The following is a 13,708-nucleotide window of genomic DNA, read 5'->3' as shown; positions in this document are numbered from 1 at the left end:
ACAGCTTTCAAAGGCGAAGAGATGTACTGTACGTTCTGCGGCACCATGATGCGCATTCCACCTCTTTGACGTTCTCCGTGCCGCTTTTATTTAACTCGCCGACTCTTGATTCAGGGCCAAAAAACACAAAGAATGATGGTTAATAGTCTTTCTTTGCTAAATCCCACCAGCAATGGGTACAATAAGTTATTGAGATGGAATTGGACTTATATCCATAGATAATGAAAGGCACTGCAAGCAATAGGCAGACAGATTGTTAAAAATCAGAGATAGATAGATAGATAGATAGATAGATAGATAGATAGATAGATAGATAGATAGATAGATAGATAGATAGATAGATAGATAGATAGATAGATGAAAAGCATTATAATAGATAGATGGCATTTATATCTACAGAGTAAAGGGGGAGTGGAAGAGAGGTGAAAAAGAGAGTGTAGGCAAGACAGAGTGGGTGGAGAAGAATATCAGGAGTGATTTGTGACAGACTGATATCAAGAAGAGTGAAAGGGAAGGTCTACAGAACAGTAGTGAGATCAGTTTTGTTATCTGGGTTGGAGACGGTGGCACTGACCAGAAAGCAGGAGACAGAGCTGGAGGTGGCAGAGTTAAAGATGCTAAGATTTGCATTGGGTGTGACGAGGATGGATAGGATTAGAAATGAGGACATTAGAGGGTCAGTTCAAGTTGGACAGTTGGGAGACAAAGTCAGAGAGGCGAGATTGCGTTGGTTTGGACATGTGCAGAGGAGAGATGCTGAGTATATTGGGAGAAGGATGCTAAGGATAGAGCTGCCAGTGAAGAGGAAAAGAGGAAGGCCTAAGCGAAGGTTTATGGATGTGGTGAGAGGACATGCCAGTGATGGGTGTAACAGAACAAGATGCAGAGAACAGAAAGACATGGAAGAAGATGATCCGCTGTGGCAACCCCTAACAGGATCAGCCAAAAGAAGAAGAAGAAACACACTCATATCAATAGATAGGTAGGCAAACAGTTAAAAACCACCATAATCGTCAAACACATGACAGGTGCTATAATAGACTGATGCATGAAAACACTATAATAAAAGGCACTACAACTAGTAGGTAGGTAGACAGACAGCCAAAAGTCACTATAATCAATAGAAAAATGACAGGTGCAATAATCGACAGACAGGCAGATGAAAAGGACTATAATATACAGATAGAAAGATGGATAGATGAAAAGCACTATAATGATAGATATACAATAGGCACTCAAATCGATAGGTAGATAGGTAGACAGTAGAAAATCACTATTATCAATAGACAGATGACAGGTGCTGTAATCGATAGACAGAATAAAGCACTATGATAGACTCATAAAGGGCACTATAATAACTGGATGGATGAAGAGATAAAAGGCACATAGACTGATAGACCCATGAAATCACTGAAATGGTAGATGGATTGCATATTAATTGTAGATTGATAGAGGTACTTTAATCAAAACATAGCTATTGGATTAAAGCTACATTAAATTATAGATATAGGAAAGAAACTACAATCAACATATAGACTGCAGGCCCAGTAATCAACATATTGAAGAAAAGACAGTTTTAAATACCTGAAATCAATAGAGAGACAGATAATCATGAAAGCCAATATTTTTTAAAACACACTCTTTATTGTAGGTACATAGATAGATGATGGAAATACAATTTTTTGAAATTATTTTATTTTTGTATAGTGCTCTTCATTGATTGCAGATTCAAGCATTTACAAGTAGATACATTGATAAAAGCATTAAATAAGTAACAAAGCGGCAGGTGGATTAATAATAAATAATCTTACTCCAGATGGATTAATAATTAACAGAGACTGATACAGATATTGTGTTCTCTTCTTGAATATACTTTGAATTAATAGTGAACCAAACTGAGGCACAATCCAAGTTTTAAAATGTCCTGTTTCCATCTTCCTCAAAAGTTAAGAACTGGAGTGTATCTTGAGAGCATCAGACGCAAAACAGAAACCAGCCCTGGATAGTACTCCAGGCAGCGCATAAGTGCATACACGCACATACACACACACACTGTACTTGCAGTTTTAGCCACAGGTTAACCTGATACACGACAACAGCTATTTGAGAGGGTGTTAAACCACAAGTCCTTGAAGCTGTGAGTCAGCACCTTATAAAACACCTGCCTGCCAATCCAGTCTGTTAATCCACATCTCCTGACAGGGCCTATGATGAAGATATAATGGAATCAGAAAGTACTGAAATCTCTTCATTTTATTTACACTTTATTATGTTGTAGATTTAATTTTAAACAGACAAATGTGCTATTTTTACTCATCAAACTACACTCAATAATTGTAAAAAAAAGTTCTCAGAAAGGTTCGTAAATTTATTAAAAATCAAAAGCTAAAATCTCTCACTCATTAATTTATTCAGACGCTTTGCTGTGACACCAGATGTGATCAGGTACATCCTGCATGCTTTAATTATCCTTGAGATGTCTCTAGAACTTAACTGGAGTCCATCGGTGGCAAATTGAAGATACTGAACATCATTTAGAAAGGCACACGTGTACCTGTGTAAATAAGGTCCCATAATCCACACTGTATGTCAGGACAAAAAACAAGCCATAAAATGCAAGGAACTCCCTGCAGACCTCCATGATCAAATTGTGATGAAGGATAGATCAGGGCAAGAGGGTTCACCACCAAAAGCGCGATAGACATATGCGCCCCAACAAAATCGCGACCGACAAATGAGCGGCGACAAACCCGCTAACTGGTTTTCGACAAATGCGCGCCGACAAAATCGCCACGACAAAATCGCGAGAGAGACCAAGAGAGTGGGACGCCCTTGCTGCAATTAGGGCGTGATCTTAAGGACCGTCTGCGTGCCGTGCTGATGGCATGCCGCGTCTCATAATATTGACTTCTAAAATAAACATTATTTTATGTGCTTTAAACTAGTAATTCATATTTAATGAAACTTTCGCGATTTTGTCGGCGCGATTTTGACGGCACATTTTAATTGGCACTATTTTGTCGGCGCGCATATGTCTATCGCAAAAATGTCGGGTCACAGGGCAAGACCACAAAACTATTTCTAAAGCTTTGAGTGTTCCCAGGAATACAACAATTGAGAAATGGAAGAAGTGTTAAACTAGAGTTGTCCATCTAGCCAAAGCAAGTAACCAGTCAAGACGAGCTTCAGTAAAGCTGGTGACCAAGAAGCCAACAGATGTTCAGAAGTCCACTGCTGAGATGGGAGAACCTGTCGGAAGGATGATCATCTCAGCAACACTCCATCAGTCAGGCATTTATGATTGAGTGGCTCACCCTCACTTGGAGTTTGCCAAACAGCACTGAAGGACTCTTTGACTTGTATGAGGAAAAAGATTCTCTAGTCTGGTCAGGCAAAAATTGAACTGTTTGTGTGAAACTCCAAGCATTATGTCTGGTGGAGACTAATCACTGCAGTGAAGCATGGTGGTGGCAGCATCATGTTAACTGAATGAGTCTTAGTGCCAGAGACGGGGTAACTGGCCAAAATGTAGAGAGTGATGAATGCAGCTAAATACAGAGAGGTCCTTCAAAAAACCCTGGTCCAGAGTGCACACAATTGTTCATATTTCAGTGTGACAATGACCCAAACCATATAGCCAAGATGATGCTGGAGTGGCTTTGGGACAAGTCTGAATGCCTTTGAGTGGCCCAGCCAAAGCCTACACTTAAACTTCGTAGAACGTCTGTGGAGACAGTTGCTGATGGCAGTTTACAGGGACTTCCCATCCAGTCTAACAGAATCTGATAGGATCTGCTAGGAAGAATGCGACAAACGCCCTAAATTCAGCTTGTAGAGACTTACCAAAGAAGATTCCAAGTTGTATTGTCTGCCAAAGGGGCTTCTTCAGAGCACTAAATTAAGGATCTGAATACTTATATGAAAGTTTTGGATTTTTAAAAACATTTCTAAAACATGTTTTCACTTTATGATTTTGTGTTATAGATTGTAGATTGATGAACAAAAATGGCAATTTTATCCATTTTAAATTAAATCTACAATACAATAAATTGTGCGGAAAATGAAGGAGCCTGAATAGAAGAAGAAGACATTGCATTTATAGAGCGCTTTTCAAACAACTCAAAGTACTTATCATAGAGATGGGGGAGCCACTTGAACCACCACCAATGTGTAGCATCCATGTAGATGATGCAATGGCAGCCATTGTGTGCCAGCACTCGCATCACACATCAGTTATTAGGTGATGAAGGGCTGAGAATCAATACGAGACGGGATGATTACAAGGCTAGAATGACCAGGCCATGCTGGGCAATTTAGCCAGGACATCAGGAAACACCATATACTTTATGAAAGATGCCCAGAGATCATTTAAGACCACAGAGAGTCAGGATCTCAGTTTAATGTCTCATCTGAAGTAAGGTGCCATTATTGTAGCACAGTGTCCTGTTCACTACACTCTGGCATTGGGATCCACATTTAGACTGTAGGGTAAGTGCTCCCTATTGTCCTGTCCAACACCATCTTCCAGCAGCAACCCAAGATTTTCCTAGATGGTCTCCCACCCAAGTACTGTCTGGACCCAAACATGCTTAGCTTCAAGTAGATTTACTTGTTCTGAAGTGAATGTGGTAAGGTTGCTGGCTATAGTTCCTGAATCTATTATAATTTAATGTTTAGTATCACAAACTACTAAAAGCTTCTCAGAATGCATTTGTTTCTCCCAAATCACACCATTGTACGTTATCTAATGAATTCTAAGACAGTAGTACCAAAAAAAAAAAAAACACACAAACTAGAAGAATTCAGCAAAACCTGTATTAATATTGATGTCATCGAACATAATGACGGCAAGCCACAGAGCATCATAAAAGATTTCACTTCCTTCGGTATGAAGCAGTGAGTGATATAATTTATTCTTGCAGTTTTGGAATTTATACTATTGTATTGAATTCCTGAGGTGGCCATGATAGATTGGTCATCTAGGTCTGTGAAGAGGATTAGTTATGTTCTGTTGTTGTGTCTTATTTATCCTACTTTTTTGATACCCATTGCATGCCCAAACTACCTGGCAAAGGGGTCTCTCTCTGAATTGCCTTTCCCAAAATTTCTTCAATTTTTTTCCCCCTACAAGGGTCTTTTTTGAGAGTTGTTTTCTTGTCTTTTTAGCAAATCAAGGCTTTGCAAAAAAACAAGACATGTTAAAATCCCAATGCAACCCCTCCTTGTGTAATTTTGGGCTATGTGAAAAATAGTTTTTGATGTTGTTGCATGGAGCCATGTAAATATGAGAAACATTTTACATTAAGGGTATGCAGAATGTTCAAATGAAATGATTAAGGAATATTTTTGTATGAAAAACAATAAAAATGGATGCAGGGTCCATCAGTGAGAACTGTTGGAGTGAGTATGGAGAAAGCAACTATATAAATGACAGTTAGTGTCACTTCGGAGATCTTCTGATCCAGGCTCAAAATAAGTTTATTATGAAAAGCAATAAAACAAAAAGACTAAAAAATTGACCAAAATGGAGGAGCATTATTAAAAAAGTAAAACTGAAAAGATCACTGTAGAAGAAAATTTAAAAAGGCCAGAGAATTCTAACATAGATGAATGCTGGAAACTACAGCAAGAGATCAAAAAAAGGATTCAAAACATTAGAAGAGAAACTGACATAAAAATTGTTCGAGAAGCCAAATAGAACAGAAAACAGTTTTTTTCAGGTCAACTCCAGTAAAAAGATGATAAAAGAGAATCTAAGAAACAACAGGGACATAAATGGAGAAAACATTGAAAATGAGAAGGAAATAGCAAATAAATTGAGCAAATATGTCACCCAAGTATTGATAAAGGAAGAAACAAAGGGGATGCCTCATGCAGAAAAAGTTCATAGATTTTAAAATTGATGTGTCAGATGTGCTTCAAACCTTTAATATGTTGAAGACTAATAAAACCCCAGGAGCTGATGGAAATTACCACTTATATTGAAAGAAATGAAAGATGTCTGTCTTTTAAAATTTATTAGGTACTAGCTGTGTAAGCCCGTGCTGTAAAAAACCCGGGGTCCTAGAAACTATTGAAACCGTCAGAAAAAAAATTGAAATGTAGAGATGTCAGGTAATTGAAAGGAACTACTCTGTGCATCTCTCTCCTAGGTGGAATTGCTTTGTTGACGTGCTCATGTCGCTTGTGTATTAATGGCAGGAGGAAAAGGCACACCGTTTTGCTGATGTTAGCGGCTAAGAGAGTTTTCTGTTTCCTTGGAAGTGGAGCCCTTACCCCGACTCCACATCTCACTCCTGGGCCAGACAGATAGACACACACACTTCTACATGTAGACATTTATATATAAGATATTTCAGCAGTCACTTCGGAAAGGAGAAGTACCCAAGGAGTGGAAAGTTGCAAATGTGACTCCAGTTGCAAAATGAATCCTAGTAATTACAGACCAGCTAGTCTCACTTCTGTGCCATGCAAAATTATGGAAACTGTAATAAGAAATAAATTTGAAAATAACCTAAACGCAGATAATATTCTAAATAGAAACCAGCATGAGTTTATTAGAGGAAGGCCTTGCCAAACCAATCTTTTAGTTTTTTTTGAAGAAGCAACCAGTGCAGTTGTCAAACACAAAGCATATAACAGTGATGGCGAACCATTTAGAAACCAAGTGCCCAAACTGCAATCCAAAACCCACTTATTTATCGCAAAGTGCCAACATGGCAATTTAACCTGAATACCACCTAAAACTGAACACCAGCTGGTGGTGGATTTTAGGAGGACCAGACCCCTCATGGACCCTGTGATCATCAGAGGTGAGTGTGTGCAGAGGATGCAGACCTATAAATACCTGGGAGTGCAGCTGGATGATAAATTGGACTGAACTGCCAATACTGATGCTCTGTCTGTCTATCTACTGAGCTTTTAGTTTAGAAAAGCCACTCATACATTAACATCTTTTGTCTTAAAAGAAAAACATAATAACAGAGCTTTCAATGATACAAACAACTTTTTGTTGAAAGGTAAAAGTTTGCATTCGGTATGCTTTTGAACAATTAATGTGCTTTTTGCTGTTGTATGCATGCTGATAATTTGTCTAACCTTGGCTCATACTTTGTAAGTTTGAGAGCAACACATGCAGCACTCAGGTCACCTGTTAGTCTGTTTCTGGTGTCAGATTTGATTTAGTTCAAAGCTGAAAACAGCTGCGCACAAGCATAAGATGTTCCAAACAAAGTAAGGAAAGCAATCTCAAGTGCCTTCATTGACTTAAGATTATTTGGCAGAGAATTCCACACTTTAAGGATATCATTTTCATAACTAACTGTGCTGTCCTTTGTCATCCCTTCGATCCTCTCAAGTGTTTCACGCAGGTCTTCCCTATTAAGCTCCGCCCCCAAAGCTTCCATTATATATTATGGGGTCGTGGATCAGGTATGGCGATAAGGAACTCCCGGCAATAATTACAGATGCGGACGACTCCTCACCTGTGCGCTTAAGCGAGTACTGCCCGCATCACAAAGTTCCCGGAAACCGCTCCGGCCACTCTACCATAACCCCTTTAAGCGCGAAAGGCAATTATCTGTTAAAACTGGCCTTTTCAATTTTGAGCTGTGGACCCGCTATACCACATCCCCTCCAACCCCACCACGGGAATCACAGACTCAAAAGGCTGCAGTCCGTGCCGCATCCTCAAGCAGCAGGTGTGCCGCCCGCCTTACCCCAGACAGGAGAAGAAGGAAGCGCTCCCATTGGGCTGCTGGGCAGAGGGGCAGGTGATGTGAGAAAAGTCCTCCGGCGCGCGTGAAGAGGGGGAGCGGTGAGGGGAGCAGCCCAGCCCCGCATTCCTCTGGCTTTATAGTAACGAACTCTGTGCTCGGGCGACGGCGCGCGTGCCCACTGAGAGGGCTCTGAGTGCCCCCTTTGGCACGCGTGCCATAGGTTCGCCACCACTGGCATATAACATAATTAACCTAGAAAGCACTTGATACTGTCCCACACCAAATATTAATTCTGAAATTGGAAGCTGTAGGCATTAGAAGTAACCTACAAAATTGGAACTCTAGTTGGTTAACTTGCAGGAGCCAAAGAGTACAGATAAGAGGAGAATGCTCCACGTGGAGCAAGGTCATCAGTGGAGTCCTTTTTTGGAAGTACTTTTTCTAATTTTTAGTAATGACATTAATTCTGGTATAGTTAGTAAACTTGTGAAATTCACAGAGGAGGGAGGCAGCAAAAAGATGTAGAAAAGTGCTACACATGGGCAAAATGAACATCAATTATAAATATATGATGAGAGAAACTGACATACAGAAAACAACTTCTGTAAGGATATAGGGGTTTATGTTGACAGCATTTTCATTGACTAAATAATGCACAGAAGCAATTAAAAGGGCAAATAAAATGTTAGGTTATATCATTAAAACAGTTGAATTTCAGTCAAGGGACATTATGCTCAAACTATATAGTGCACTCTTAAGACTGGAGTATTGTGTGCAGTTCTGGTCACCATGATACAAGAAAGACATAGCAGTCCATGAAACTGTGCAGAGGAGAGCAACAAAATGCATCCCAGGATTTACGGACATGTGCTACTCTCACAAGCTCAGAGAGTTAAACCTGTTTAATCTCAAGCAGAGGAGACTGCATGGGGACCTAATCCAGGTACTTAAAATCCTCAAATAGTACTGATAAAATAGATCCAGCAGCATTCTTTCACCTTAAGGGTGAATCATGTACTCAAAGAATATCAGTTGGAATTAAGGGGAAATGCATTTAAGACTGAAGCCAGGAAGCACTTCTTTACACAAAGAGTTGTGGGACTCTGGAACAAAACTACCAAGACATGGAGTTGAAGCAGAAACCTTGATAACATTTAAGATGAATCTGGATGAGATGTTGGGACAGTTTACCTATTAGCTAAACAAATGAGCTCGATGGACTGAATAATCTCCTCTTGTCTGTCAAATTTCTTATGCTCGTATAAAGCACTACTTTCATACCTATGAGTTTTACAAACTGAAAATAAAACTAAAAACAAAGAAATCAGAAAATGAGCAAACATAATCAGTGGAACTGTAATTTGGCAGTCAGCAGATATAACTAAATATGTGCATAAAGATTTAAAGATGTGGACAGCAGAAGAGTCTGAGAAGTGTCTCATGATATGGGAAGTCCAGCTTCTTGAGTATGTTACAAATATACAGCCATTGATGGTCCATTTTTCTTTTTGTAGGGGAACACAGGGTGTGCGCCAAGCTTTTACAGTTGTGAATTGGATTATACTGGTTCCATAATAGATGCATGGAATATCTCAAAGTATCTTTTACATTGTAGAGAAGTGGCGGCGAAGTCCATGTTTTAGGCCATAGACAGTTTCAGCTGGGTAGAATTTGTGACTGCTTGGGTTGGAAGTTAGCAGTTATTACTGGATCATGTGGATTCAGAGAAAGAATTCTGAGAACTTTGTCAAATAGGAAAAACATTTTTGTAACATGGATATAATTCTTTATTAACACAAAAAAACTAACAAACTATATAGAACACACCCCCACCACCACCACCAACACCACCATTGTTATGGTCTTGAGGAATACCATCTTCCCACCTCTGGTGTCCTTGCCCCCGAGCACCCTGACCAGCGTTCCTGCCTGTACTTTCTGTCAATCTGAAGCACCTCTTGACTTCTCTGTGCTGGTACCCTTGGCTCTTCTATCAGTGACCTGTTAGTTGACATTTCCCAATTCTTTTTCTCTGTACCCCGTTTCCACCAACTTCCGCCAGTTAAGAAGACCCCACTTCACCTGAAACAACACCTTTTTATTCTAAGGTTATTTGCATATCCAGACAAACTGGAAAACATCTGATTCAACCATCTGTGTCCTCATAGCTCATTGTCTTTCCTAGCCTCCAGCAGTCCCGATTATCTTGGGATGATAGCTACAGGTTTAATTAAGCATTCCACTTGACACTACAATGTATCGATTTTGAGAAAGTTAACTGTATTTTAAGACACTTTTCACTTGTCTTACTGGAGATGCAAGAAAAGAAATTTTAGGATTTTCAAGAGGTCACGCTCTAAGAATATGACTCCATTATTGATTTTTTGGAATAGCAGAAGTCTTCTTAAGAGTCCTTGAGAATCCTATTGCCTTGTTTATGAACTACAAGGTGCCCTGCAAAATGGAAAGTGTCCATGGGCTGCAGGCACAGAGAATCACAACTTCTGTGTGTATGTAACAATAGAAATGAATGGTGAATTTGGCATTTTTCACTATGAAAAAGTCAACCGTGTGCCTTTCTCACGCTTTGTACATCCTCAGTCTCAACCGTAACTGGAATGAGGGTCCCACCACTGCAACTGGACTTTTGAGTGGCTAGTGTCTCGGTGAATCACAGTGAGTTTCCACCTAACAAAGCCACATGGCATGAGTGTGTGGGCTCACTATTGGGAAGGTGAAGACTCTTAAAAACACTTGAGCGTGTTCCACCTATGGAGAGACTGTAATCTTTGGCCTTCCCACTACTGCCTCTGCCAGGGTGTTAGAACAGAGAATCTCATTGACAGGCAAATCTCCTATTTTACAGGAGCAATGCAGATTCTTTTCTAGCAATGAAACCACAGACCAACTCTTTGTATTTACATTGATAACTGAAGGGTCACAAGGTCTCTTTGGGTGCCCTGAACGATATAAATTAAAGGAATATAATGACACAATGTCAACTACTACATATTTTCATTGGAACATGTATATTGGTGGCCTACAGGGAAAAAGCTTTTATCATAGAGATCATAGGAAATACACCAGAGAAAATACACATAAAAATTAATTGTTGTCTTCACTAACAGGAAGTTTATTCCTCACACTCAAAAAATTAATTGTCCTCACTTGCCCTTGTTGATCCCTGGTTATAAACTACAAGGTCCTCCAGAAAACAGAAGGTCCCCATGGGCTGTAGCCACGGAGCATCATAATATGTGTGTGTGTGTAAGAAGAGAAATACATGGTATATAACCAATACCATTATGTCAGATAAAGTCACAATCCAGTTTGGCTTTGGTCCGATTGCTCAGTTTGGCTTGGTGGCTCAGTGGTATGAATGATGGCGTGATACTTTAGTTAGTACATAGTTCAAATCCTAATTGTGGCAACAATATTTATATTTACAAAAAAGAAATGAAAATGGACCATTTCAACAACAAAAAAACAAGTAACTTACCAAATTATGTTGGTTCACTAAATACTAACAAGATGCAATCTGAGTCACCTTTAAAGATAATATAAATACGAGTGATGTTTTCACAATGGGTAATTAGGGCCCATCCAGCATTGGTGGTAGTCAAAAACTGGACAAGAGTTGAACAAGAATGACAAGTCGAAGAAGCAGGCTTTACAGGAACATAGTCGAGAGAGGAAGTGTCTTTCTTTGACAGGGAAGCGTATGTAGTCTACCTTAATAAAAGCAGCAGCGTCTATATTTGTGTATTTGTTTGTCTGCCTGGTTAATGTCTCTTTCTTTCCAACAGATGGCATTTACATTTATAGCAATAAAATGCATCATATTTGTCATTCCAACAAATGACACTTCACAGAAATTCATAGTAATAAAATGCATTGCATTTGTCTTTCCAGCAAATGGTGCATCACAAACATTTGTTGTAATGCATTTTATTACTACAAATGCTTGTGATATGGTATCTGTTGAAATGACACATGCAGTGCATTTTATTACTTTGTACTACATACATTATAAAATACACTCCAATAGATAGCACATTGCAAATACGGAGGTCTACATTGATTGCCTAGATTTCAACCCGTCTTAGACAGATAGCGTGGATAGTGTTTGGTAAAGCACTTTACCTTGGACTTTATTACGTCTAGTTTTACATTTAAAGGAATGGTCATTTCGTTTTTGCTATTTTTTTCCTACTCATTCACAATCCATTTTAGAGCCGTGATACTCAGGATAATGTGAAAAGACGTGTCAAAGTGAATGAACCACAGCACATGAACACCCAACTACATTGTGCAACAACCTGAAGATCATCCCTACCCTATCTGGCATTCTGCCATGACAACAGTATCAGCTGTGGTAACTGAGGCTGGGATTGCACATCTCCAACTTTCAGCCCCACCCCAAATGTCCAGCCCCACCCCGTTCTGCAGACTGCCCTGAGGTGGCCAGGTGATAGAGATAGTGGCACACACTGGAAAATCATTCCAGATTGTTTGTATGTGCAAAATTTGCCTAAAGCAGGTCTGTATTTCAGATAATTGTTTGAGTAAAACATGCGTATTTGAATAGAAGCTTTGTTTTCTAATTTAACAGAGCAGTAATAAATGTGTCCAGCAAAATATACCAGTGTAAATGTAGCCATTTGCCTTTGCAAAAGTAGTGAAATATAAGCTAAAGTAGGCAGAAATTTGTATACTGAAGTAAAGTAGAAAGGTTCTCAGAACATACACAGGTACAGAAACAAAATTCTTCTGCTTTGTTACTATACAACACTGCTTCCGGTGACTGTTTCATGACCCTTGCTCCTTCTCCCCACCGGTAAGCTAGTGTCCTGTCTGTCGTTCCAACTCTAAGCTCAATGAAGTTTTAAATCCTATCTCAGTGTTACTTACAAATAAACCATAGAATTAGCTGCTGGAGTAACCGCAACTCACACCATTACTAGAGGGAGATCCATCCTGGTGTCCTTCTAACCTTGAGTGGCATTAAAATACACACTTCCCAAATGCAGTAGACAACACAGCTCTCTTGTTCAATTAAGTGTCTCCACTTATTGGGCTGAAAAGAAATGGCTGACCTCCTGAGAAAATGCCCTCCTTCCTCGGACATGTAAGGGCAACCTGGTTACAAATTGCTTGGCTAAAGGCTATTTGTGGTGTTAACCAATCTGACAGAAGATCTCTACCCTCCTGCCTAACCCCCCTTATTCTTGTTCTATGCCTTCAGGTAGATTATTTTTGGTATCCTTATTCCCGCATTCCTATTGCCAATGTGGGTTTTCCTTTTCTCTCTTTAGACCACTACAGACCCTTCTCTTGCCCAAGTTGCTCCTGAGTAGCTGTTCCCATTACATATGTAAGCCAACACAGTCAATTTGTTTGATACCTGTGTAGTAAAATTTCCTCCATCCGTTGAGATTCATAACTCACTACATCCATTCTGGGGTTATTGGGGCCTAGAAGCACACTGCATGGCACCAAACCTCTTTCTCCTTTTGTGAAAATATTAATAATAATCTAAAGTTATTGCCGTGCAAACATGTGCTATTAGGTTTGGCTAAATATTCATAATACTGTATATAACACATATATTTTTAGTAGGAACAGGGATAAGGGACATATATGTTGTCAGTATAACAGTATTAACAAATAAATGCAGTTACTGTTACTTACTGGCACTTTGCAGAAAGATTCTTTCTTTCTTTCCTTCTTTCTTTTCTAAAATCCTTACGAATGGCAAATGTTATTTTAGAAGTGCCAACGAGAAGGGTTCTGTGTAGGCATCTGTTCTCTTTTGCAATTTACTTTGGATTGTAATTCAGGCTTCTTTTTTTCCATTGAACATTTGTCATTTTTTTATGTCACCAGTGGCCACCTGCTTCTGAAATTCCTCGGCATTTACAAAACAGAGCTGAAAAGAAACCTAAGACTGCCCTTCAGCTGCCCCCTCCTCTTTCTATTTTTCCTCTAAG

The sequence above is a fragment of the Polypterus senegalus genome, chromosome 1 (assembly GCF_016835505.1).
Source record: "Polypterus senegalus isolate Bchr_013 chromosome 1, ASM1683550v1, whole genome shotgun sequence".
Classification (NCBI taxonomy): Eukaryota; Metazoa; Chordata; class Cladistia; order Polypteriformes; family Polypteridae; genus Polypterus; species Polypterus senegalus.
The sequence above is the reverse complement of the archived record's forward strand: the minus strand, read 5'-3'. Positions refer to the sequence as shown.